The sequence below is a fragment of the Schistocerca gregaria genome, chromosome 2 (genome assembly GCF_023897955.1).
Source record: "Schistocerca gregaria isolate iqSchGreg1 chromosome 2, iqSchGreg1.2, whole genome shotgun sequence".
Lineage (NCBI taxonomy): Eukaryota > Metazoa > Arthropoda > Insecta > Orthoptera > Acrididae > Schistocerca > Schistocerca gregaria.
Window position 1 is genome coordinate 1016723650 of NC_064921.1, and position 18989 is coordinate 1016742638.

At 52.0% G+C, this 18989-nt stretch overlaps 58 non-coding genes across 58 annotated transcripts; 39 read left to right on the plus strand and 19 right to left on the minus strand.

Annotated features, from left to right (window-relative positions):
• Positions 1 to 45: 45 nt before the first annotated feature.
• On the minus strand, positions 46 to 117 carry Trnap-ugg (transfer RNA proline (anticodon UGG)). The gene has a single exon. It is a non-coding gene; the product is annotated as a tRNA-Pro (tRNA).
• A 412-nt stretch (positions 118 to 529) lies between these two features.
• Trnav-cac (transfer RNA valine (anticodon CAC)) lies at positions 530 to 602 on the plus strand. The gene has a single exon. It is a non-coding gene; the product is annotated as a tRNA-Val (tRNA).
• A 158-nt stretch (positions 603 to 760) lies between these two features.
• Positions 761 to 833, plus strand: Trnav-aac (transfer RNA valine (anticodon AAC)). The gene has a single exon. It is a non-coding gene; the product is annotated as a tRNA-Val (tRNA).
• Positions 834 to 1026: 193 nt separating this feature from the next.
• Positions 1027 to 1098, minus strand: Trnap-ugg (transfer RNA proline (anticodon UGG)). The gene has a single exon. It is a non-coding gene; the product is annotated as a tRNA-Pro (tRNA).
• A 412-nt stretch (positions 1099 to 1510) lies between these two features.
• Trnav-cac (transfer RNA valine (anticodon CAC)) lies at positions 1511 to 1583 on the plus strand. Its single transcript has one exon. It is a non-coding gene; the product is annotated as a tRNA-Val (tRNA).
• Positions 1584 to 1741: 158 nt separating this feature from the next.
• On the plus strand, positions 1742 to 1814 carry Trnav-aac (transfer RNA valine (anticodon AAC)). The gene has a single exon. It is a non-coding gene; the product is annotated as a tRNA-Val (tRNA).
• Positions 1815 to 2007: 193 nt separating this feature from the next.
• Trnap-ugg (transfer RNA proline (anticodon UGG)) lies at positions 2008 to 2079 on the minus strand. The gene has a single exon. It is a non-coding gene; the product is annotated as a tRNA-Pro (tRNA).
• Positions 2080 to 2491: 412 nt separating this feature from the next.
• Positions 2492 to 2564, plus strand: Trnav-cac (transfer RNA valine (anticodon CAC)). Its single transcript has one exon. It is a non-coding gene; the product is annotated as a tRNA-Val (tRNA).
• A 158-nt stretch (positions 2565 to 2722) lies between these two features.
• Positions 2723 to 2795, plus strand: Trnav-aac (transfer RNA valine (anticodon AAC)). Its single transcript has one exon. It is a non-coding gene; the product is annotated as a tRNA-Val (tRNA).
• A 193-nt stretch (positions 2796 to 2988) lies between these two features.
• On the minus strand, positions 2989 to 3060 carry Trnap-ugg (transfer RNA proline (anticodon UGG)). Its single transcript has one exon. It is a non-coding gene; the product is annotated as a tRNA-Pro (tRNA).
• Positions 3061 to 3472: 412 nt separating this feature from the next.
• Trnav-cac (transfer RNA valine (anticodon CAC)) lies at positions 3473 to 3545 on the plus strand. The gene has a single exon. It is a non-coding gene; the product is annotated as a tRNA-Val (tRNA).
• A 158-nt stretch (positions 3546 to 3703) lies between these two features.
• On the plus strand, positions 3704 to 3776 carry Trnav-aac (transfer RNA valine (anticodon AAC)). The gene has a single exon. It is a non-coding gene; the product is annotated as a tRNA-Val (tRNA).
• A 193-nt stretch (positions 3777 to 3969) lies between these two features.
• Trnap-ugg (transfer RNA proline (anticodon UGG)) lies at positions 3970 to 4041 on the minus strand. Its single transcript has one exon. It is a non-coding gene; the product is annotated as a tRNA-Pro (tRNA).
• A 412-nt stretch (positions 4042 to 4453) lies between these two features.
• Positions 4454 to 4526, plus strand: Trnav-cac (transfer RNA valine (anticodon CAC)). The gene has a single exon. It is a non-coding gene; the product is annotated as a tRNA-Val (tRNA).
• A 158-nt stretch (positions 4527 to 4684) lies between these two features.
• On the plus strand, positions 4685 to 4757 carry Trnav-aac (transfer RNA valine (anticodon AAC)). Its single transcript has one exon. It is a non-coding gene; the product is annotated as a tRNA-Val (tRNA).
• A 193-nt stretch (positions 4758 to 4950) lies between these two features.
• On the minus strand, positions 4951 to 5022 carry Trnap-ugg (transfer RNA proline (anticodon UGG)). The gene has a single exon. It is a non-coding gene; the product is annotated as a tRNA-Pro (tRNA).
• Positions 5023 to 5434: 412 nt separating this feature from the next.
• Positions 5435 to 5507, plus strand: Trnav-cac (transfer RNA valine (anticodon CAC)). The gene has a single exon. It is a non-coding gene; the product is annotated as a tRNA-Val (tRNA).
• Positions 5508 to 5665: 158 nt separating this feature from the next.
• Positions 5666 to 5738, plus strand: Trnav-aac (transfer RNA valine (anticodon AAC)). The gene has a single exon. It is a non-coding gene; the product is annotated as a tRNA-Val (tRNA).
• A 193-nt stretch (positions 5739 to 5931) lies between these two features.
• Positions 5932 to 6003, minus strand: Trnap-ugg (transfer RNA proline (anticodon UGG)). Its single transcript has one exon. It is a non-coding gene; the product is annotated as a tRNA-Pro (tRNA).
• Positions 6004 to 6415: 412 nt separating this feature from the next.
• On the plus strand, positions 6416 to 6488 carry Trnav-cac (transfer RNA valine (anticodon CAC)). Its single transcript has one exon. It is a non-coding gene; the product is annotated as a tRNA-Val (tRNA).
• A 158-nt stretch (positions 6489 to 6646) lies between these two features.
• Trnav-aac (transfer RNA valine (anticodon AAC)) lies at positions 6647 to 6719 on the plus strand. The gene has a single exon. It is a non-coding gene; the product is annotated as a tRNA-Val (tRNA).
• A 306-nt stretch (positions 6720 to 7025) lies between these two features.
• On the plus strand, positions 7026 to 7098 carry Trnav-cac (transfer RNA valine (anticodon CAC)). The gene has a single exon. It is a non-coding gene; the product is annotated as a tRNA-Val (tRNA).
• A 158-nt stretch (positions 7099 to 7256) lies between these two features.
• On the plus strand, positions 7257 to 7329 carry Trnav-aac (transfer RNA valine (anticodon AAC)). Its single transcript has one exon. It is a non-coding gene; the product is annotated as a tRNA-Val (tRNA).
• Positions 7330 to 7522: 193 nt separating this feature from the next.
• Positions 7523 to 7594, minus strand: Trnap-ugg (transfer RNA proline (anticodon UGG)). The gene has a single exon. It is a non-coding gene; the product is annotated as a tRNA-Pro (tRNA).
• A 412-nt stretch (positions 7595 to 8006) lies between these two features.
• Trnav-cac (transfer RNA valine (anticodon CAC)) lies at positions 8007 to 8079 on the plus strand. Its single transcript has one exon. It is a non-coding gene; the product is annotated as a tRNA-Val (tRNA).
• A 158-nt stretch (positions 8080 to 8237) lies between these two features.
• Positions 8238 to 8310, plus strand: Trnav-aac (transfer RNA valine (anticodon AAC)). The gene has a single exon. It is a non-coding gene; the product is annotated as a tRNA-Val (tRNA).
• Positions 8311 to 8503: 193 nt separating this feature from the next.
• Positions 8504 to 8575, minus strand: Trnap-ugg (transfer RNA proline (anticodon UGG)). Its single transcript has one exon. It is a non-coding gene; the product is annotated as a tRNA-Pro (tRNA).
• A 412-nt stretch (positions 8576 to 8987) lies between these two features.
• Trnav-cac (transfer RNA valine (anticodon CAC)) lies at positions 8988 to 9060 on the plus strand. The gene has a single exon. It is a non-coding gene; the product is annotated as a tRNA-Val (tRNA).
• A 158-nt stretch (positions 9061 to 9218) lies between these two features.
• On the plus strand, positions 9219 to 9291 carry Trnav-aac (transfer RNA valine (anticodon AAC)). Its single transcript has one exon. It is a non-coding gene; the product is annotated as a tRNA-Val (tRNA).
• Positions 9292 to 9483: 192 nt separating this feature from the next.
• Positions 9484 to 9556, minus strand: Trnap-ugg (transfer RNA proline (anticodon UGG)). The gene has a single exon. It is a non-coding gene; the product is annotated as a tRNA-Pro (tRNA).
• Positions 9557 to 9968: 412 nt separating this feature from the next.
• On the plus strand, positions 9969 to 10041 carry Trnav-cac (transfer RNA valine (anticodon CAC)). The gene has a single exon. It is a non-coding gene; the product is annotated as a tRNA-Val (tRNA).
• A 158-nt stretch (positions 10042 to 10199) lies between these two features.
• Positions 10200 to 10272, plus strand: Trnav-aac (transfer RNA valine (anticodon AAC)). The gene has a single exon. It is a non-coding gene; the product is annotated as a tRNA-Val (tRNA).
• A 193-nt stretch (positions 10273 to 10465) lies between these two features.
• Positions 10466 to 10537, minus strand: Trnap-ugg (transfer RNA proline (anticodon UGG)). Its single transcript has one exon. It is a non-coding gene; the product is annotated as a tRNA-Pro (tRNA).
• A 412-nt stretch (positions 10538 to 10949) lies between these two features.
• On the plus strand, positions 10950 to 11022 carry Trnav-cac (transfer RNA valine (anticodon CAC)). The gene has a single exon. It is a non-coding gene; the product is annotated as a tRNA-Val (tRNA).
• A 158-nt stretch (positions 11023 to 11180) lies between these two features.
• Positions 11181 to 11253, plus strand: Trnav-aac (transfer RNA valine (anticodon AAC)). The gene has a single exon. It is a non-coding gene; the product is annotated as a tRNA-Val (tRNA).
• Positions 11254 to 11446: 193 nt separating this feature from the next.
• On the minus strand, positions 11447 to 11518 carry Trnap-ugg (transfer RNA proline (anticodon UGG)). Its single transcript has one exon. It is a non-coding gene; the product is annotated as a tRNA-Pro (tRNA).
• Positions 11519 to 11930: 412 nt separating this feature from the next.
• On the plus strand, positions 11931 to 12003 carry Trnav-cac (transfer RNA valine (anticodon CAC)). Its single transcript has one exon. It is a non-coding gene; the product is annotated as a tRNA-Val (tRNA).
• Positions 12004 to 12161: 158 nt separating this feature from the next.
• Positions 12162 to 12234, plus strand: Trnav-aac (transfer RNA valine (anticodon AAC)). The gene has a single exon. It is a non-coding gene; the product is annotated as a tRNA-Val (tRNA).
• Positions 12235 to 12426: 192 nt separating this feature from the next.
• On the minus strand, positions 12427 to 12499 carry Trnap-ugg (transfer RNA proline (anticodon UGG)). The gene has a single exon. It is a non-coding gene; the product is annotated as a tRNA-Pro (tRNA).
• Positions 12500 to 12911: 412 nt separating this feature from the next.
• On the plus strand, positions 12912 to 12984 carry Trnav-cac (transfer RNA valine (anticodon CAC)). Its single transcript has one exon. It is a non-coding gene; the product is annotated as a tRNA-Val (tRNA).
• Positions 12985 to 13142: 158 nt separating this feature from the next.
• Positions 13143 to 13215, plus strand: Trnav-gac (transfer RNA valine (anticodon GAC)). Its single transcript has one exon. It is a non-coding gene; the product is annotated as a tRNA-Val (tRNA).
• Positions 13216 to 13408: 193 nt separating this feature from the next.
• On the minus strand, positions 13409 to 13480 carry Trnap-ugg (transfer RNA proline (anticodon UGG)). The gene has a single exon. It is a non-coding gene; the product is annotated as a tRNA-Pro (tRNA).
• A 412-nt stretch (positions 13481 to 13892) lies between these two features.
• Positions 13893 to 13965, plus strand: Trnav-cac (transfer RNA valine (anticodon CAC)). The gene has a single exon. It is a non-coding gene; the product is annotated as a tRNA-Val (tRNA).
• Positions 13966 to 14123: 158 nt separating this feature from the next.
• Positions 14124 to 14196, plus strand: Trnav-aac (transfer RNA valine (anticodon AAC)). Its single transcript has one exon. It is a non-coding gene; the product is annotated as a tRNA-Val (tRNA).
• A 193-nt stretch (positions 14197 to 14389) lies between these two features.
• Positions 14390 to 14461, minus strand: Trnap-ugg (transfer RNA proline (anticodon UGG)). Its single transcript has one exon. It is a non-coding gene; the product is annotated as a tRNA-Pro (tRNA).
• A 412-nt stretch (positions 14462 to 14873) lies between these two features.
• On the plus strand, positions 14874 to 14946 carry Trnav-cac (transfer RNA valine (anticodon CAC)). The gene has a single exon. It is a non-coding gene; the product is annotated as a tRNA-Val (tRNA).
• Positions 14947 to 15104: 158 nt separating this feature from the next.
• Trnav-aac (transfer RNA valine (anticodon AAC)) lies at positions 15105 to 15177 on the plus strand. Its single transcript has one exon. It is a non-coding gene; the product is annotated as a tRNA-Val (tRNA).
• A 193-nt stretch (positions 15178 to 15370) lies between these two features.
• Trnap-ugg (transfer RNA proline (anticodon UGG)) lies at positions 15371 to 15442 on the minus strand. The gene has a single exon. It is a non-coding gene; the product is annotated as a tRNA-Pro (tRNA).
• Positions 15443 to 15854: 412 nt separating this feature from the next.
• Positions 15855 to 15927, plus strand: Trnav-cac (transfer RNA valine (anticodon CAC)). The gene has a single exon. It is a non-coding gene; the product is annotated as a tRNA-Val (tRNA).
• Positions 15928 to 16085: 158 nt separating this feature from the next.
• Trnav-aac (transfer RNA valine (anticodon AAC)) lies at positions 16086 to 16158 on the plus strand. The gene has a single exon. It is a non-coding gene; the product is annotated as a tRNA-Val (tRNA).
• A 193-nt stretch (positions 16159 to 16351) lies between these two features.
• Trnap-ugg (transfer RNA proline (anticodon UGG)) lies at positions 16352 to 16423 on the minus strand. The gene has a single exon. It is a non-coding gene; the product is annotated as a tRNA-Pro (tRNA).
• A 412-nt stretch (positions 16424 to 16835) lies between these two features.
• Positions 16836 to 16908, plus strand: Trnav-cac (transfer RNA valine (anticodon CAC)). The gene has a single exon. It is a non-coding gene; the product is annotated as a tRNA-Val (tRNA).
• Positions 16909 to 17066: 158 nt separating this feature from the next.
• On the plus strand, positions 17067 to 17139 carry Trnav-aac (transfer RNA valine (anticodon AAC)). The gene has a single exon. It is a non-coding gene; the product is annotated as a tRNA-Val (tRNA).
• A 193-nt stretch (positions 17140 to 17332) lies between these two features.
• Trnap-ugg (transfer RNA proline (anticodon UGG)) lies at positions 17333 to 17404 on the minus strand. Its single transcript has one exon. It is a non-coding gene; the product is annotated as a tRNA-Pro (tRNA).
• Positions 17405 to 17816: 412 nt separating this feature from the next.
• Trnav-cac (transfer RNA valine (anticodon CAC)) lies at positions 17817 to 17889 on the plus strand. The gene has a single exon. It is a non-coding gene; the product is annotated as a tRNA-Val (tRNA).
• A 158-nt stretch (positions 17890 to 18047) lies between these two features.
• Positions 18048 to 18120, plus strand: Trnav-aac (transfer RNA valine (anticodon AAC)). The gene has a single exon. It is a non-coding gene; the product is annotated as a tRNA-Val (tRNA).
• A 193-nt stretch (positions 18121 to 18313) lies between these two features.
• Positions 18314 to 18385, minus strand: Trnap-ugg (transfer RNA proline (anticodon UGG)). Its single transcript has one exon. It is a non-coding gene; the product is annotated as a tRNA-Pro (tRNA).
• A 412-nt stretch (positions 18386 to 18797) lies between these two features.
• Positions 18798 to 18870, plus strand: Trnav-cac (transfer RNA valine (anticodon CAC)). The gene has a single exon. It is a non-coding gene; the product is annotated as a tRNA-Val (tRNA).
• The last annotated feature ends 119 nt before the right edge of the window (positions 18871 to 18989 follow it).

Sequence of the window (18989 nt, forward strand, 5' to 3'; positions counted from 1 at the left end):
CGTCGACTCAGCCACTCACGTGCGACCAGTTTGCACAAAACGCTAGGGCTCATCCGGGATTTGAACCCGGGACCTCCTGCACCCAAAGCAGGAATCATACCCCTAGACCAACGAGCCATCTGACGTGGCAAATGACTATTATTTCAGTGCACTGGGTCCCTCGATGTGGTCCAGGGTGCTCTGGAAAGTCTCGTGTAGGCTGGCGGGATGGGGGCGGCGCGAATTCCCGCGGTCGGCGGCCTTCCTGGGCTATTGGTACCTTCATGTAGAGCTGCCGCTGGGCTCGCACTCCCTGCTGCTAAGAAAGTGATTGCTTTTGCTGCTATGATTTGCAATCACGACTGCGGGAAACGCCGCTATTTCGTTAGGGGTGCTACGGCAGACACCTTCTCGAGCACCCCGAAGACTTCTTGAGCCCTTGGCTGTGATGGTTTCCAGGCTGTCAAAAGAACTGTCGCGTGTGCATTCACGGACGGGAGAGAGGCTGAGGTAATTGCGAGTGAACGGAGATGGACTCCTCCCGTTCGCAGTTTCCGTAGTGTAGCGGTTATCACGTCTGCTTCACACGTAGAAGGTCCCCGGTTCGATCCCGGGCGGGAACAGTATTTTCCTGCCTATGTCGTATTGTACTCCAGTGAGCCACGACATGTGAGGATCTTCTGCATGTACCTTTGTTCTGCAAGTAGCGCATTTATTTAATTTCTTAGTAACGATGACAACACCAGCACGAGTTGTCTCTAATGTAAGGCGCACACAAGTAGTTTCCGTGGTGTAGCGGTTATCACGTCTGCCTAACACGCAGAAGGTCCCCGTGTCGATCCCGGGCGGAAACACTTTTTTATCATTAAAAACAAGACATACTAACATGCATCTGCTACCATCTGTACCCAAAAACCTTCGTAATCGCCTTCACACGTCAGATCAGTGTCAATTGCTCACATCAAATATGAATTTCATTTGATACTGACGCCGAGCATTTTGCGTCGACTCAGCCACTCACGTGCGACCAGTTTGCACAAAACGCTAGGGCTCATCCGGGATTTGAACCCGGGACCTCCTGCACCCAAAGCAGGAATCATACCCCTAGACCAACGAGCCATCTGACGTGGCAAATGACTATTATTTCAGTGCACTGGGTCCCTCGATGTGGTCCAGGGTGCTCTGGAAAGTCTCGTGTAGGCTGGCGGGATGGGGGCGGCGCGAATTCCCGCGGTCGGCGGCCTTCCTGGGCTATTGGTACCTTCATGTAGAGCTGCCGCTGGGCTCGCACTCCCTGCTGCTAAGAAAGTGATTGCTTTTGCTGCTATGATTTGCAATCACGACTGCGGGAAACGCCGCTATTTCGTTAGGGGTGCTACGGCAGACACCTTCTCGAGCACCCCGAAGACTTCTTGAGCCCTTGGCTGTGATGGTTTCCAGGCTGTCAAAAGAACTGTCGCGTGTGCATTCACGGACGGGAGAGAGGCTGAGGTAATTGCGAGTGAACGGAGATGGACTCCTCCCGTTCGCAGTTTCCGTAGTGTAGCGGTTATCACGTCTGCTTCACACGCAGAAGGTCCCCGGTTCGATCCCGGGCGGGAACAGTATTTTCCTGCCTATGTCGTATTGTACTCCAGTGAGCCACGACATGTGAGGATCTTCTGCATGTACCTTTGTTCTGCAAGTAGCGCATTTATTTAATTTCTTAGTAACGATGACAACACCAGCACGAGTTGTCTCTAATGTAAGGCGCACACAAGTAGTTTCCGTGGTGTAGCGGTTATCACGTCTGCCTAACACGCAGAAGGTCCCCGTGTCGATCCCGGGCGGAAACACTTTTTTATCATTAAAAACAAGACATACTAACATGCATCTGCTACCATCTGTACCCAAAAACCTTCGTAATCGCCTTCACACGTCAGATCAGTGTCAATTGCTCACATCAAATATGAATTTCATTTGATACTGACGCCGAGCATTTTGCGTCGACTCAGCCACTCACGTGCGACCAGTTTGCACAAAACGCTAGGGCTCATCCGGGATTTGAACCCGGGACCTCCTGCACCCAAAGCAGGAATCATACCCCTAGACCAACGAGCCATCTGACGTGGCAAATGACTATTATTTCAGTGCACTGGGTCCCTCGATGTGGTCCAGGGTGCTCTGGAAAGTCTCGTGTAGGCTGGCGGGATGGGGGCGGCGCGAATTCCCGCGGTCGGCGGCCTTCCTGGGCTATTGGTACCTTCATGTAGAGCTGCCGCTGGGCTCGCACTCCCTGCTGCTAAGAAAGTGATTGCTTTTGCTGCTATGATTTGCAATCACGACTGCGGGAAACGCCGCTATTTCGTTAGGGGTGCTACGGCAGACACCTTCTCGAGCACCCCGAAGACTTCTTGAGCCCTTGGCTGTGATGGTTTCCAGGCTGTCAAAAGAACTGTCGCGTGTGCATTCACGGACGGGAGAGAGGCTGAGGTAATTGCGAGTGAACGGAGATGGACTCCTCCCGTTCGCAGTTTCCGTAGTGTAGCGGTTATCACGTCTGCTTCACACGCAGAAGGTCCCCGGTTCGATCCCGGGCGGGAACAGTATTTTCCTGCCTATGTCGTATTGTACTCCAGTGAGCCACGACATGTGAGGATCTTCTGCATGTACCTTTGTTCTGCAAGTAGCGCATTTATTTAATTTCTTAGTAACGATGACAACACCAGCACGAGTTGTCTCTAATGTAAGGCGCACACAAGTAGTTTCCGTGGTGTAGCGGTTATCACGTCTGCCTAACACGCAGAAGGTCCCCGTGTCGATCCCGGGCGGAAACACTTTTTTATCATTAAAAACAAGACATACTAACATGCATCTGCTACCATCTGTACCCAAAAACCTTCGTAATCGCCTTCACACGTCAGATCAGTGTCAATTGCTCACATCAAATATGAATTTCATTTGATACTGACGCCGAGCATTTTGCGTCGACTCAGCCACTCACGTGCGACCAGTTTGCACAAAACGCTAGGGCTCATCCGGGATTTGAACCCGGGACCTCCTGCACCCAAAGCAGGAATCATACCCCTAGACCAACGAGCCATCTGACGTGGCAAATGACTATTATTTCAGTGCACTGGGTCCCTCGATGTGGTCCAGGGTGCTCTGGAAAGTCTCGTGTAGGCTGGCGGGATGGGGGCGGCGCGAATTCCCGCGGTCGGCGGCCTTCCTGGGCTATTGGTACCTTCATGTAGAGCTGCCGCTGGGCTCGCACTCCCTGCTGCTAAGAAAGTGATTGCTTTTGCTGCTATGATTTGCAATCACGACTGCGGGAAACGCCGCTATTTCGTTAGGGGTGCTACGGCAGACACCTTCTCGAGCACCCCGAAGACTTCTTGAGCCCTTGGCTGTGATGGTTTCCAGGCTGTCAAAAGAACTGTCGCGTGTGCATTCACGGACGGGAGAGAGGCTGAGGTAATTGCGAGTGAACGGAGATGGACTCCTCCCGTTCGCAGTTTCCGTAGTGTAGCGGTTATCACGTCTGCTTCACACGCAGAACGTCCCCGGTTCGATCCCGGGCGGGAACAGTATTTTCCTGCCTATGTCGTATTGTACTCCAGTGAGCCACGACATGTGAGGATCTTCTGCATGTACCTTTGTTCTGCAAGTAGCGCATTTATTTAATTTCTTAGTAACGATGACAACACCAGCACGAGTTGTCTCTAATGTAAGGCGCACACAAGTAGTTTCCGTGGTGTAGCGGTTATCACGTCTGCCTAACACGCAGAAGGTCCCCGTGTCGATCCCGGGCGGAAACACTTTTTTATCATTAAAAACAAGACATACTAACATGCATCTGCTACCATCTGTACCCAAAAACCTTCGTAATCGCCTTCACACGTCAGATCAGTGTCAATTGCTCACATCAAATATGAATTTCATTTGATACTGACGCCGAGCATTTTGCGTCGACTCAGCCACTCACGTGCGACCAGTTTGCACAAAACGCTAGGGCTCATCCGGGATTTGAACCCGGGACCTCCTGCACCCAAAGCAGGAATCATACCCCTAGACCAACGAGCCATCTGACGTGGCAAATGACTATTATTTCAGTGCACTGGGTCCCTCGATGTGGTCCAGGGTGCTCTGGAAAGTCTCGTGTAGGCTGGCGGGATGGGGGCGGCGCGAATTCCCGCGGTCGGCGGCCTTCCTGGGCTATTGGTACCTTCATGTAGAGCTGCCGCTGGGCTCGCACTCCCTGCTGCTAAGAAAGTGATTGCTTTTGCTGCTATGATTTGCAATCACGACTGCGGGAAACGCCGCTATTTCGTTAGGGGTGCTACGGCAGACACCTTCTCGAGCACCCCGAAGACTTCTTGAGCCCTTGGCTGTGATGGTTTCCAGGCTGTCAAAAGAACTGTCGCGTGTGCATTCACGGACGGGAGAGAGGCTGAGGTAATTGCGAGTGAACGGAGATGGACTCCTCCCGTTCGCAGTTTCCGTAGTGTAGCGGTTATCACGTCTGCTTCACACGCAGAAGGTCCCCGGTTCGATCCCGGGCGGGAACAGTATTTTCCTGCCTATGTCGTATTGTACTCCAGTGAGCCACGACATGTGAGGATCTTCTGCATGTACCTTTGTTCTGCAAGTAGCGCATTTATTTAATTTCTTAGTAACGATGACAACACCAGCACGAGTTGTCTCTAATGTAAGGCGCACACAAGTAGTTTCCGTGGTGTAGCGGTTATCACGTCTGCCTAACACGCAGAAGGTCCCCGTGTCGATCCCGGGCGGAAACACTTTTTTATCATTAAAAACAAGACATACTAACATGCATCTGCTACCATCTGTACCCAAAAACCTTCGTAATCGCCTTCACACGTCAGATCAGTGTCAATTGCTCACATCAAATATGAATTTCATTTGATACTGACGCCGAGCATTTTGCGTCGACTCAGCCACTCACGTGCGACCAGTTTGCACAAAACGCTAGGGCTCATCCGGGATTTGAACCCGGGACCTCCTGCACCCAAAGCAGGAATCATACCCCTAGACCAACGAGCCATCTGACGTGGCAAATGACTATTATTTCAGTGCACTGGGTCCCTCGATGTGGTCCAGGGTGCTCTGGAAAGTCTCGTGTAGGCTGGCGGGATGGGGGCGGCGCGAATTCCCGCGGTCGGCGGCCTTCCTGGGCTATTGGTACCTTCATGTAGAGCTGCCGCTGGGCTCGCACTCCCTGCTGCTAAGAAAGTGATTGCTTTTGCTGCTATGATTTGCAATCACGACTGCGGGAAACGCCGCTATTTCGTTAGGGGTGCTACGGCAGACACCTTCTCGAGCACCCCGAAGACTTCTTGAGCCCTTGGCTGTGATGGTTTCCAGGCTGTCAAAAGAACTGTCGCGTGTGCATTCACGGACGGGAGAGAGGCTGAGGTAATTGCGAGTGAACGGAGATGGACTCCTCCCGTTCGCAGTTTCCGTAGTGTAGCGGTTATCACGTCTGCTTCACACGCAGAAGGTCCCCGGTTCGATCCCGGGCGGGAACAGTATTTTCCTGCCTATGTCGTATTGTACTCCAGTGAGCCACGACATGTGAGGATCTTCTGCATGTACCTTTGTTCTGCAAGTAGCGCATTTATTTAATTTCTTAGTAACGATGACAACACCAGCACGAGTTGTCTCTAATGTAAGGCGCACACAAGTAGTTTCCGTGGTGTAGCGGTTATCACGTCTGCCTAACACGCAGAAGGTCCCCGTGTCGATCCCGGGCGGAAACACTTTTTTATCATTAAAAACAAGACATACTAACATGCATCTGCTACCATCTGTACCCAAAAACCTTCGTAATCGCCTTCACACGTCAGATTAGTGTCAATTGCTCACATCAAATATGAATTTCATTTGATACTGACGCCGAGCATTTTGCGTCGACTCAGCCACTCACGTGCGACCAGTTTGCACAAAACGCTAGGGCTCATCCGGGATTTGAACCCGGGACCTCCTGCACCCAAAGCAGGAATCATACCCCTAGACCAACGAGCCATCTGACGTGGCAAATGACTATTATTTCAGTGCACTGGGTCCCTCGATGTGGTCCAGGGTGCTCTGGAAAGTCTCGTGTAGGCTGGCGGGATGGGGGCGGCGCGAATTCCCGCGGTCGGCGGCCTTCCTGGGCTATTGGTACCTTCATGTAGAGCTGCCGCTGGGCTCGCACTCCCTGCTGCTAAGAAAGTGATTGCTTTTGCTGCTATGATTTGCAATCACGACTGCGGGAAACGCCGCTATTTCGTTAGGGGTGCTACGGCAGACACCTTCTCGAGCACCCCGAAGACTTCTTGAGCCCTTGGCTGTGATGGTTTCCAGGCTGTCAAAAGAACTGTCGCGTGTGCATTCACGGACGGGAGAGAGGCTGAGGTAATTGCGAGTGAACGGAGATGGACTCCTCCCGTTCGCAGTTTCCGTAGTGTAGCGGTTATCACGTCTGCTTCACACGCAGAAGGTCCCCGGTTCGATCCCGGGCGGGAACAGTATTTTCCTGCCTATGTCGTATTGTACTCCAGTGAGCCACGACATGTGAGGATCTTCTGCATGTACCTTTGTTCTGCAAGTAGCGCATTTATTTAATTTCTTAGTAACGATGACAACACCAGCACGAGTTGTCTCTAATGTAAGGCGCACACAAGTAGTTTCCGTGGTGTAGCGGTTATCACGTCTGCCTAACACGCAGAAGGTCCCCGTGTCGATCCCGGGCGGAAACACTTTTTTATCATTAAAAACAAGACATACTAACATGCATCTGCTACCAGCTGCCGCTGGGCTCGCACTCCCTGCTGCTAAGAAAGTGATTGCTTTTGCTGCTATGATTTGCAATCACGACTGCGGGAAACGCCGCTATTTCGTTAGGGGTGCTACGGCAGACACCTTCTCGAGCACCCCGAAGACTTCTTGAGCCCTTGGCTGTGATGGTTTCCAGGCTGTCAAAAGAACTGTCGCGTGTGCATTCACGGACGGGAGAGAGGCTGAGGTAATTGCGAGTGAACGGAGATGGACTCCTCCCGTTCGCAGTTTCCGTAGTGTAGCGGTTATCACGTCTGCTTCACACGCAGAAGGTCCCCGGTTCGATCCCGGGCGGGAACAGTATTTTCCTGCCTATGTCGTATTGTACTCCAGTGAGCCACGACATGTGAGGATCTTCTGCATGTACCTTTGTTCTGCAAGTAGCGCATTTATTTAATTTCTTAGTAACGATGACAACACCAGCACGAGTTGTCTCTAATGTAAGGCGCACACAAGTAGTTTCCGTGGTGTAGCGGTTATCACGTCTGCCTAACACGCAGAAGGTCCCCGTGTCGATCCCGGGCGGAAACACTTTTTTATCATTAAAAACAAGACATACTAACATGCATCTGCTACCATCTGTACCCAAAAACCTTCGTAATCGCCTTCACACGTCAGATCAGTGTCAATTGCTCACATCAAATATGAATTTCATTTGATACTGACGCCGAGCATTTTGCGTCGACTCAGCCACTCACGTGCGACCAGTTTGCACAAAACGCTAGGGCTCATCCGGGATTTGAACCCGGGACCTCCTGCACCCAAAGCAGGAATCATACCCCTAGACCAACGAGCCATCTGACGTGGCAAATGACTATTATTTCAGTGCACTGGGTCCCTCGATGTGGTCCAGGGTGCTCTGGAAAGTCTCGTGTAGGCTGGCGGGATGGGGGCGGCGCGAATTCCCGCGGTCGGCGGCCTTCCTGGGCTATTGGTACCTTCATGTAGAGCTGCCGCTGGGCTCGCACTCCCTGCTGCTAAGAAAGTGATTGCTTTTGCTGCTATGATTTGCAATCACGACTGCGGGAAACGCCGCTATTTCGTTAGGGGTGCTACGGCAGACACCTTCTCGAGCACCCCGAAGACTTCTTGAGCCCTTGGCTGTGATGGTTTCCAGGCTGTCAAAAGAACTGTCGCGTGTGCATTCACGGACGGGAGAGAGGCTGAGGTAATTGCGAGTGAACGGAGATGGACTCCTCCCGTTCGCAGTTTCCGTAGTGTAACGGTTATCACGTCTGCTTCACACGCAGAAGGTCCCCGGTTCGATCCCGGGCGGGAACAGTATTTTCCTGCCTATGTCGTATTGTACTCCAGTGAGCCACGACATGTGAGGATCTTCTGCATGTACCTTTGTTCTGCAAGTAGCGCATTTATTTAATTTCTTAGTAACGATGACAACACCAGCACGAGTTGTCTCTAATGTAAGGCGCACACAAGTAGTTTCCGTGGTGTAGCGGTTATCACGTCTGCCTAACACGCAGAAGGTCCCCGTGTCGATCCCGGGCGGAAACACTATTTTATCATTAAAAACAAGACATACTAACATGCATCTGCTACCATCTGTACCCAAAAACCTTCGTAATCGCCTTCACACGTCAGATCAGTGTCAATTGCTCACATCAAATATGAAATTCATTTGATACTGACGCCGAGCATTTTGCGTCGACTCAGCCACTCACGTGCGACCAGTTTGCACAAAACGCTAGGGCTCGTCCGGGATTTGAACCCGGGACCTCCTGCACCCAAAGCAGGAATCATACCCCTAGACCAACGAGCCATCTGACGTGGCAGATGACTATTATTTCAGTGCACTGGGTCCCTCGATGTGGTCCAGGGTGCTCTGGAAAGTCTCGTGTAGGCTGGCGGGATGGGGGCGGCGCGAATTCCCGCGGTCGGCGGCCTTCCTGGGCTATTGGTACCTTCATGTAGAGCTGCCGCTGGGCTCGCACTCCCTGCTGCTAAGAAAGTGATTGCTTTTGCTGCTATGATTTGCAATCACGACTGCGGGAAACGCCGCTATTTCGTTAGGGGTGCTACGGCAGACACCTTCTCGAGCACCCCGAAGACTTCTTGAGCCCTTGGCTGTGATGGTTTCCAGGCTGTCAAAAGAACTGTCGCGTGTGCATTCACGGACGGGAGAGAGGCTGAGGTAATTGCGAGTGAACGGAGATGGACTCCTCCCGTTCGCAGTTTCCGTAGTGTAGCGGTTATCACGTCTGCTTCACACGTAGAAGGTCCCCGGTTCGATCCCGGGCGGGAACAGTATTTTCCTGCCTATGTCGTATTGTACTCCAGTGAGCCACGACATGTGAGGATCTTCTGCATGTACCTTTGTTCTGCAAGTAGCGCATTTATTTAATTTCTTAGTAACGATGACAACACCAGCACGAGTTGTCTCTAATGTAAGGCGCACACAAGTAGTTTCCGTGGTGTAGCGGTTATCACGTCTGCCTAACACGCAGAAGGTCCCCGTGTCGATCCCGGGCGGAAACACTTTTTTATCATTAAAAACAAGACATACTAACATGCATCTGCTACCATCTGTACCCAAAAACCTTCGTAATCGCCTTCACACGTCAGATCAGTGTCAATTGCTCACATCAAATATGAAATTCATTTGATACTGACGCCGAGCATTTGGCGTCGACTCAGCCACTCACGTGCGACCAGTTTGCACAAAACGCTAGTGCTCGTCCGGGATTTGAACCCGGGACCTCCTGCACCCAAAGCAGGAATCATACCCCTAGACCAACGAGCCATCTGACGTGGCAGATGACTATTATTTCAGTGCACTGGGTCCCTCGATGTGGTCCAGGGTGCTCTGGAAAGTCTCGTGTAGGCTGGCGGGATGGGGGCGGCGCGAATTCCCGCGGTCGGCGGCCTTCCTGGGCTATTGGTACCTTCATGTAGAGCTGCCGCTGGGCTCGCACTCCCTGCTGCTAAGAAAGTGATTGCTTTTGCTGCTATGATTTGCAATCACGACTGCGGGAAACGCCGCTATTTCGTTAGGGGTGCTACGGCAGACACCTTCTCGAGCACCCCGAAGACTTCTTGAGCCCTTGGCTGTGATGGTTTCCAGGCTGTCAAAAGAACTGTCGCGTGTGCATTCACGGACGGGAGAGAGGCTGAGGTAATTGCGAGTGAACGGAGATGGACTCCTCCCGTTCGCAGTTTCCGTAGTGTCGCGGTTATCACGTCTGCTTCACACGCAGAAGGTCCCCGGTTCGATCCCGGGCGGGAACAGTATTTTCCTGCCTATGTCGTATTGTACTCCAGTGAGCCACGACATGTGAGGATCTTCTGCATGTACCTTTGTTCTGCAAGTAGCGCATTTATTTAATTTCTTAGTAACGATGACAACACCAGCACGAGTTGTCTCTAATGTAAGGCGCACACAAGTAGTTTCCGTGGTGTAGCGGTTATCACGTCTGCCTAACACGCAGAAGGTCCCCGTGTCGATCCCGGGCGGAAACACTTTTTTATCATTAAAAACAAGACATACTAACATGCATCTGCTACCATCTGTACCCAAAAACCTTCGTAATCGCCTTCACACGTCAGATCAGTGTCAATTGCTCACATCAAATATGAAATTCATTTGATACTGACGCCGAGCATTTTGCGTCGACTCAGCCACTCACGTGCGACCAGTTTGCACAAAACGCAAGGGCTCGTCCGGGATTTGAACCCGGGACCTCCTGCACCCAAAGCAGGAATCATACCCCTAGACCAACGAGCCATCTGACGTGGCAGATGACTATTATTTCAGTGCACTGGGTCCCTCGATGTGGTCCAGGGTGCTCTGGAAAGTCTCGTGTAGGCTGGCGGGATGGGGGCGGCGCGAATTCCCGCGGTCGGCGGCCTTCCTGGGCTATTGGTACCTTCATGTAGAGCTGCCGCTGGGCTCGCACTCCCTGCTGCTAAGAAAGTGATTGCTTTTGCTGCTATGATTTGCAATCACGACTGCGGGAAACGCCGCTATTTCGTTAGGGGTGCTACGGCAGACACCTTCTCGAGCACCCCGAAGACTTCTTGAGCCCTTGGCTGTGATGGTTTCCAGGCTGTCAAAAGAACTGTCGCGTGTGCATTCACGGACGGGAGAGAGGCTGAGGTAATTGCGAGTGAACGGAGATGGACTCCTCCCGTTCGCAGTTTCCGTAGTGTAGCGGTTATCACGTCTGCTTCACACGCAGAAGGTCCCCGGTTCGATCCCGGGCGGGAACAGTATTTTCCTGCCTATGTCGTATTGTACTCCAGTGAGCCACGACATGTGAGGATCTTCTGCATGTACCTTTGTTCTGCAAGTAGCGCATTTATTTAATTTCTTAGTAACGATGACAACACCAGCACGAGTTGTCTCTAATGTAAGGCGCACACAAGTAGTTTCCGTGGTGTAGCGGTTATCACGTCTGCCTAACACGCAGAAGGTCCCCGTGTCGATCCCGGGCGGAAACACTATTTTATCATTAAAAACAAGACATACTAACATGCATCTGCTACCATCTGTACCCAAAAACCTTCGTAATCGCCTTCACACGTCAGATCAGTGTCAATTGCTCACATCAAATATGAAATTCATTTGATACTGACGCCGAGCATTTTGCGTCGACTCAGCCACTCACGTGCGACCAGTTTGCACAAAACGCTAGGGCTCGTCCGGGATTTGAACCCGGGACCTCCTGCACCCAAAGCAGGAATCATACCCCTAGACCAACGAGCCATCTGACGTGGCAGATGACTATTATTTCAGTGCACTGGGTCCCTCGATGTGGTCCAGGGTGCTCTGGAAAGTCTCGTGTAGGCTGGCGGGATGGGGGCGGCGCGAATTCCCGCGGTCGGCGGCCTTCCTGGGCTATTGGTACCTTCATGTAGAGCTGCCGCTGGGCTCGCACTCCCTGCTGCTAAGAAAGTGATTGCTTTTGCTGCTATGATTTGCAATCACGACTGCGGGAAACGCCGCTATTTCGTTAGGGGTGCTACGGCAGACACCTTCTCGAGCACCCCGAAGACTTCTTGAGCCCTTGGCTGTGATGGTTTCCAGGCTGTCAAAAGAACTGTCGCGTGTGCATTCACGGACGGGAGAGAGGCTGAGGTAATTGCGAGTGAACGGAGATGGACTCCTCCCGTTCGCAGTTTCCGTAGTGTAGCGGTTATCACGTCTGCTTCACACGTAGAAGGTCCCCGGTTCGATCCCGGGCGGGAACAGTATTTTCCTGCCTATGTCGTATTGTACTCCAGTGAGCCACGACATGTGAGGATCTTCTGCATGTACCTTTGTTCTGCAAGTAGCGCATTTATTTAATTTCTTAGTAACGATGACAACACCAGCACGAGTTGTCTCTAATGTAAGGCGCACACAAGTAGTTTCCGTGGTGTAGCGGTTATCACGTCTGCCTAACACGCAGAAGGTCACCGTGTCGATCCCGGGCGGAAACACTTTTTTATCATTAAAAACAAGACATACTAACATGCATCTGCTACCATCTGTACCCAAAAACCTTCGTAATCGCCTTCACACGTCAGATCAGTGTCAATTGCTCACATCAAATATGAAATTCATTTGATACTGACGCCGAGCATTTTGCGTCGACTCAGCCACTCACGTGCGACCAGTTTGCACAAAACGCTAGTGCTCGTCCGGGATTTGAACCCGGGACCTCCTGCACCCAAAGCAGGAATCATACCCCTAGACCAACGAGCCATCTGACGTGGCAGATGACTATTATTTCAGTGCACTGGGTCCCTCGATGTGGTCCAGGGTGCTCTGGAAAGTCTCGTGTAGGCTGGCGGGATGGGGGCGGCGCGAATTCCCGCGGTCGGCGGCCTTCCTGGGCTATTGGTACCTTCATGTAGAGCTGCCGCTGGGCTCGCACTCCCTGCTGCTAAGAAAGTGATTGCTTTTGCTGCTATGATTTGCAATCACGACTGCGGGAAACGCCGCTATTTCGTTAGGGGTGCTACGGCAGACACCTTCTCGAGCACCCCGAAGACTTCTTGAGCCCTTGGCTGTGATGGTTTCCAGGCTGTCAAAAGAACTGTCGCGTGTGCATTCACGGACGGGAGAGAGGCTGAGGTAATTGCGAGTGAACGGAGATGGACTCCTCCCGTTCGCAGTTTCCGTAGTGTAGCGGTTATCACGTCTGCTTCACACGCAGAAGGTCCCCGGTTCGATCCCGGGCGGGAACAGTATTTTCCTGCCTATGTCGTATTGTACTCCAGTGAGCCACGACATGTGAGGATCTTCTGCATGTACCTTTGTTCTGCAAGTAGCGCATTTATTTAATTTCTTAGTAACGATGACAACACCAGCACGAGTTGTCTCTAATGTAAGGCGCACACAAGTAGTTTCCGTGGTGTAGCGGTTATCACGTCTGCCTGACACGCAGAAGGTCCCCGTGTCGATCCCGGGCGGAAACACTTTTTTATCATTAAAAACAAGACATACTAACATGCATCTGCTACCATCTGTACCCAAAAACCTTCGTAATCGCCTTCACACGTCAGATCAGTGTCAATTGCTCACATCAAATATGAAATTCATTTGATACTGACGCCGAGCATTTTGCGTCGACTCAGCCACTCACGTGCGACCAGTTTGCACAAAACGCTAGGGCTCGTCCGGGATTTGAACCCGGGACCTCCTGCACCCAAAGCAGGAATCATACCCCTAGACCAACGAGCCATCTGACGTGGCAGACGACTATTATTTCAGTGCACTGGGTCCCTCGATGTGGTCCAGGGTGCTCTGGAAAGTCTCGTGTAGGCTGGCGGGATGGGGGCGGCGCGAATTCCCGCGGTCGGCGGCCTTCCTGGGCTATTGGTACCTTCATGTAGAGCTGCCGCTGGGCTCGCACTCCCTGCTGCTAAGAAAGTGATTGCTTTTGCTGCTATGATTTGCAATCACGACTGCGGGAAACGCCGCTATTTCGTTAGGGGTGCTACGGCAGACACCTTCTCGAGCACCCCGAAGACTTCTTGAGCCCTTGGCTGTGATGGTTTCCAGGCTGTCAAAAGAACTGTCGCGTGTGCATTCACGGACGGGAGAGAGGCTGAGGTAATTGCGAGTGAACGGAGATGGACTCCTCCCGTTCGCAGTTTCCGTAGTGTAGCGGTTATCACGTCTGCTTCACACGCAGAAGGTCCCCGGTTCGATCCCGGGCGGGAACAGTATTTTCCTGCCTATGTCGTATTGTACTCCAGTGAGCCACGACATGTGAGGATCTTCTGCATGTACCTTTGTTCTGCAAGTAGCGCATTTATTTAATTTCTTAGTAACGATGACAACACCAGCACGAGTTGTCTCTAATGTAAGGCGCACACAAGTAGTTTCCGTGGTGTAGCGGTTATCACGTCTGCCTAACACGCAGAAGGTCCCCGTGTCGATCCCGGGCGGAAACACTTTTTTATCATTAAAAACAAGACATACTAACATGCATCTGCTACCATCTGTACCCAAAAACCTTCGTAATCGCCTTCACACGTCAGATCAGTGTCAATTGCTCACATCAAATATGAATTTCATTTGATACTGACGCCGAGCATTTTGCGTCGACTCAGCCACTCACGTGCGACCAGTTTGCACAAAACGCAAGGGCTCATCCGGGATTTGAACCCGGGACCTCCTGCACCCAAAGCAGGAATCATACCCCTAGACCAACGAGCCATCTGACGTGGCAGATGACTATTATTTCAGTGCACTGGGTCCCTCGATGTGGTCCAGGGTGCTCTGGAAAGTCTCGTGTAGGCTGGCGGGATGGGGGCGGCGCGAATTCCCGCGGTCGGCGGCCTTCCTGGGCTATTGGTACCTTCATGTAGAGCTGCCGCTGGGCTCGCACTCCCTGCTGCTAAGAAAGTGATTGCTTTTGCTGCTATGATTTGCAATCACGACTGCGGGAAACGCCGCTATTTCGTTAGGGGTGCTACGGCAGACACCTTCTCGAGCACCCCGAAGACTTCTTGAGCCCTTGGCTGTGATGGTTTCCAGTCTGTCAAAAGAACTGTCGCGTGTGCATTCACGGACGGGAGAGAGGCTGAGGTAATTGCGAGTGAACGGAGATGGACTCCTCCCGTTCGCAGTTTCCGTAGTGTAGCGGTTATCACGTCTGCTTCACACGCAGAAGGTCCCCGGTTCGATCCCGGGCGGGAACAGTATTTTCCTGCCTATGTCGTATTGTACTCCAGTGAGCCACGACATGTGAGGATCTTCTGCATGTACCTTTGTTCTGCAAGTAGCGCATTTATTTAATTTCTTAGTAACGATGACAACACCAGCACGAGTTGTCTCTAATGTAAGGCGCACACAAGTAGTTTCCGTGGTGTAGCGGTTATCACGTCTGCCTAACACGCAGAAGGTCCCCGTGTCGATCCCGGGCGGAAACACTTTTTTATCATTAAAAACAAGACATACTAACATGCATCTGCTACCATCTGTACCCAAAAACCTTCGTAATCGCCTTCACACGTCAGATCAGTGTCAATTGCTCACATCAAATATGAATTTCATTTGATACTGACGCCGAGCATTTTGCGTCGACTCAGCCACTCACGTGCGACCAGTTTGCACAATACGCTAGGGCTCATCCGGGATTTGAACCCGGGACCTCCTGCACCCAATGCAGGAATCATACCCCTAGACCAACGAGCCATCTGACGTGGCAGATGACTATTATTTCAGTGCACTGGGTCCCTCGATGTGGTCCAGGGTGCTCTGGAAAGTCTCGTGTAGGCTGGCGGGATGGGGGCGGCGCGAATTCCCGCGGTCGGCGGCCTTCCTGGGCTATTGGTACCTTCATGTAGAGCTGCCGCTGGGCTCGCACTCCCTGCTGCTAAGAAAGTGATTGCTTTTGCTGCTATGATTTGCAATCACGACTGCGGGAAACGCCGCTATTTCGTTAGGGGTGCTACGGCAGACACCTTCTCGAGCACCCCGAAGACTTCTTGAGCCCTTGGCTGTGATGGTTTCCAGTCTGTCAAAAGAACTGTCGCGTGTGCATTCACGGACGGGAGAGAGGCTGAGGTAATTGCGAGTGAACGGAGATGGACTCCTCCCGTTCGCAGTTTCCGTAGTGTAGCGGTTATCACGTCTGCTTCACACGCAGAAGGTCCCCGGTTCGATCCCGGGCGGGAACAGTATTTTCCTGCCTATGTCGTATTGTACTCCAGTGAGCCACGACATGTGAGGATCTTCTGCATGTACCTTTGTTCTGCAAGTAGCGCATTTATTTAATTTCTTAGTAACGATGACAACACCAGCACGAGTTGTCTCTAATGTAAGGCGCACACAAGTAGTTTCCGTGGTGTAGCGGTTATCACGTCTGCCTAACACGCAGAAGGTCCCCGTGTCGATCCCGGGCGGAAACACTTTTTTATCATTAAAAACAAGACATACTAACATGCATCTGCTACCATCTGTACCCAAAAACCTTCGTAATCGCCTTCACACGTCAGATCAGTGTCAATTGCTCACATCAAATATGAATTTCATTTGATACTGACGCCGAGCATTTTGCGTCGACTCAGCCACTCACGTGCGACCAGTTTGCACAAAACGCAAGGGCTCATCCGGGATTTGAACCCGGGACCTCCTGCACCCAAAGCAGGAATCATACCCCTAGACCAACGAGCCATCTGACGTGGCAGATGACTATTATTTCAGTGCACTGGGTCCCTCGATGTGGTCCAGGGTGCTCTGGAAAGTCTCGTGTAGGCTGGCGGGATGGGGGCGGCGCGAATTCCCGCGGTCGGCGGCCTTCCTGGGCTATTGGTACCTTCATGTAGAGCTGCCGCTGGGCTCGCACTCCCTGCTGCTAAGAAAGTGATTGCTTTTGCTGCTATGATTTGCAATCACGACTGCGGGAAACGCCGCTATTTCGTTAGGGGTGCTACGGCAGACACCTTCTCGAGCACCCCGAAGACTTCTTGAGCCCTTGGCTGTGATGGTTTCCAGTCTGTCAAAAGAACTGTCGCGTGTGCATTCACGGACGGGAGAGAGGCTGAGGTAATTGCGAGTGAACGGAGATGGACTCCTCCCGTTCGCAGTTTCCGTAGTGTAGCGGTTATCACGTCTGCTTCACACGCAGAAGGTCCCCGGTTCGATCCCGGGCGGGAACAGTATTTTCCTGCCTATGTCGTATTGTACTCCAGTGAGCCACGACATGTGAGGATCTTCTGCATGTACCTTTGTTCTGCAAGTAGCGCATTTATTTAATTTCTTAGTAACGATGACAACACCAGCACGAGTTGTCTCTAATGTAAGGCGCACACAAGTAGTTTCCGTGGTGTAGCGGTTATCACGTCTGCCTAACACGCAGAAGGTCCCCGTGTCGATCCCGGGCGGAAACACTTTTTTATCATTAAAAACAAGACATACTAACATGCATCTGCTACCATCTGTACCCAAAAACCTTCGTAATCGCCTTCACACGTCAGATCAGTGTCAATTGCTCACATCAAATATGAATTTCATTTGATACTGACGCCGAGCATTTTGCGTCGACTCAGCCACTCACGTGCGACCAGTTTGCACAATACGCTAGGGCTCATCCGGGATTTGAACCCGGGACCTCCTGCACCCAATGCAGGAATCATACCCCTAGACCAACGAGCCATCTGACGTGGCAGATGACTATTATTTCAGTGCACTGGGTCCCTCGATGTGGTCCAGGGTGCTCTGGAAAGTCTCGTGTAGGCTGGCGGGATGGGGGCGGCGCGAATTCCCGCGGTCGGCGGCCTTCCTGGGCTATTGGTACCTTCATGTAGAGCTGCCGCTGGGCTCGCACTCCCTGCTGCTAAGAAAGTGATTGCTTTTGCTGCTATGATTTGCAATCACGACTGCGGGAAACGCCGCTATTTCGTTAGGGGTGCTACGGCAGACACCTTCTCGAGCACCCCGAAGACTTCTTGAGCCCTTGGCTGTGATGGTTTCCAGTCTGTCAAAAGAACTGTCGCGTGTGCATTCACGGACGGGAGAGAGGCTGAGGTAATTGCGAGTGAACGGAGATGGACTCCTCCCGTTCGCAGTTTCCGTAGTGTAGCGGTTATCACGTCTGCTTCACACGCAGAAGGTCCCCGGTTCGATCCCGGGCGGGAACAGTATTTTCCTGCCTATGTCGTATTGTACTCCAGTGAGCCACGACATGTGAGGATCTTCTGCATGTACCTTTGTTCTGCAAGTAGCGCATTTATTTAATTTCTTAGTAACGATGACAACACCAGCACGAGTTGTCTCTAATGTAAGGCGCACACAAGTAGTTTCCGTGGTGTAGCGGTTATCACGTCTGCCTAACACGCAGAAGGTCCCCGTGTCGATCCCGGGCGGAAACACTTTTTTATCATTAAAAACAAGACATACTAACATGCATCTGCTACCATCTGTACCCAAAAACCTTCGTAATCGCCTTCACACGTCAGATCAGTGTCAATTGCTCACATCAAATATGAATTTCATTTGATACTGACGCCGAGCATTTTGCGTCGACTCAGCCACTCACGTGCGACCAGTTTGCACAAAACGCTAGGGCTCATCCGGGATTTGAACCCGGGACCTCCTGCACCCAAAGCAGGAACCATACCCCTAGACCAACGAGCCATCTGACGTGGCAAATGACTATTATTTCAGTGCACTGGGTCCCTCGATGTGGTCCAGGGTGCTCTGGAAAGTCTCGTGTAGGCTGGCGGGATGGGGGCGGCGCGAATTCCCGCGGTCGGCGGCCTTCCTGGGCTATTGGTACCTTCATGTAGAGCTGCCGCTGGGCTCGCACTCCCTGCTGCTAAGAAAGTGATTGCTTTTGCTGCTATGATTTGCAATCACGACTGCGGGAAACGCCGCTATTTCGTTAGGGGTGCTACGGCAGACACCTTCTCGAGCACCCCGAAGACTTCTTGAGCCCTTGGCTGTGATGGTTTCCAGGCTGTCAAAAGAACTGTCGCGTGTGCATTCACGGACGGGAGAGAGGCTGAGGTAATTGCGAGTGAACGGAGATGGACTCCTCCCGTTCGCAGTTTCCGTAGTGTAGCGGTTATCACGTCTGCTTCACACGCAGAAGGTCCCCGGTTCGATCCCGGGCGGGAACAGTATTTTCCTGCCTATGTCGTATTGTACTCCAGTGAGCCACGACATGTGAGGATCTTCTGCATGTACCTTTGTTCTGCAAGTAGCGCATTTATTTAATTTCTTAGTAACGATGACAACA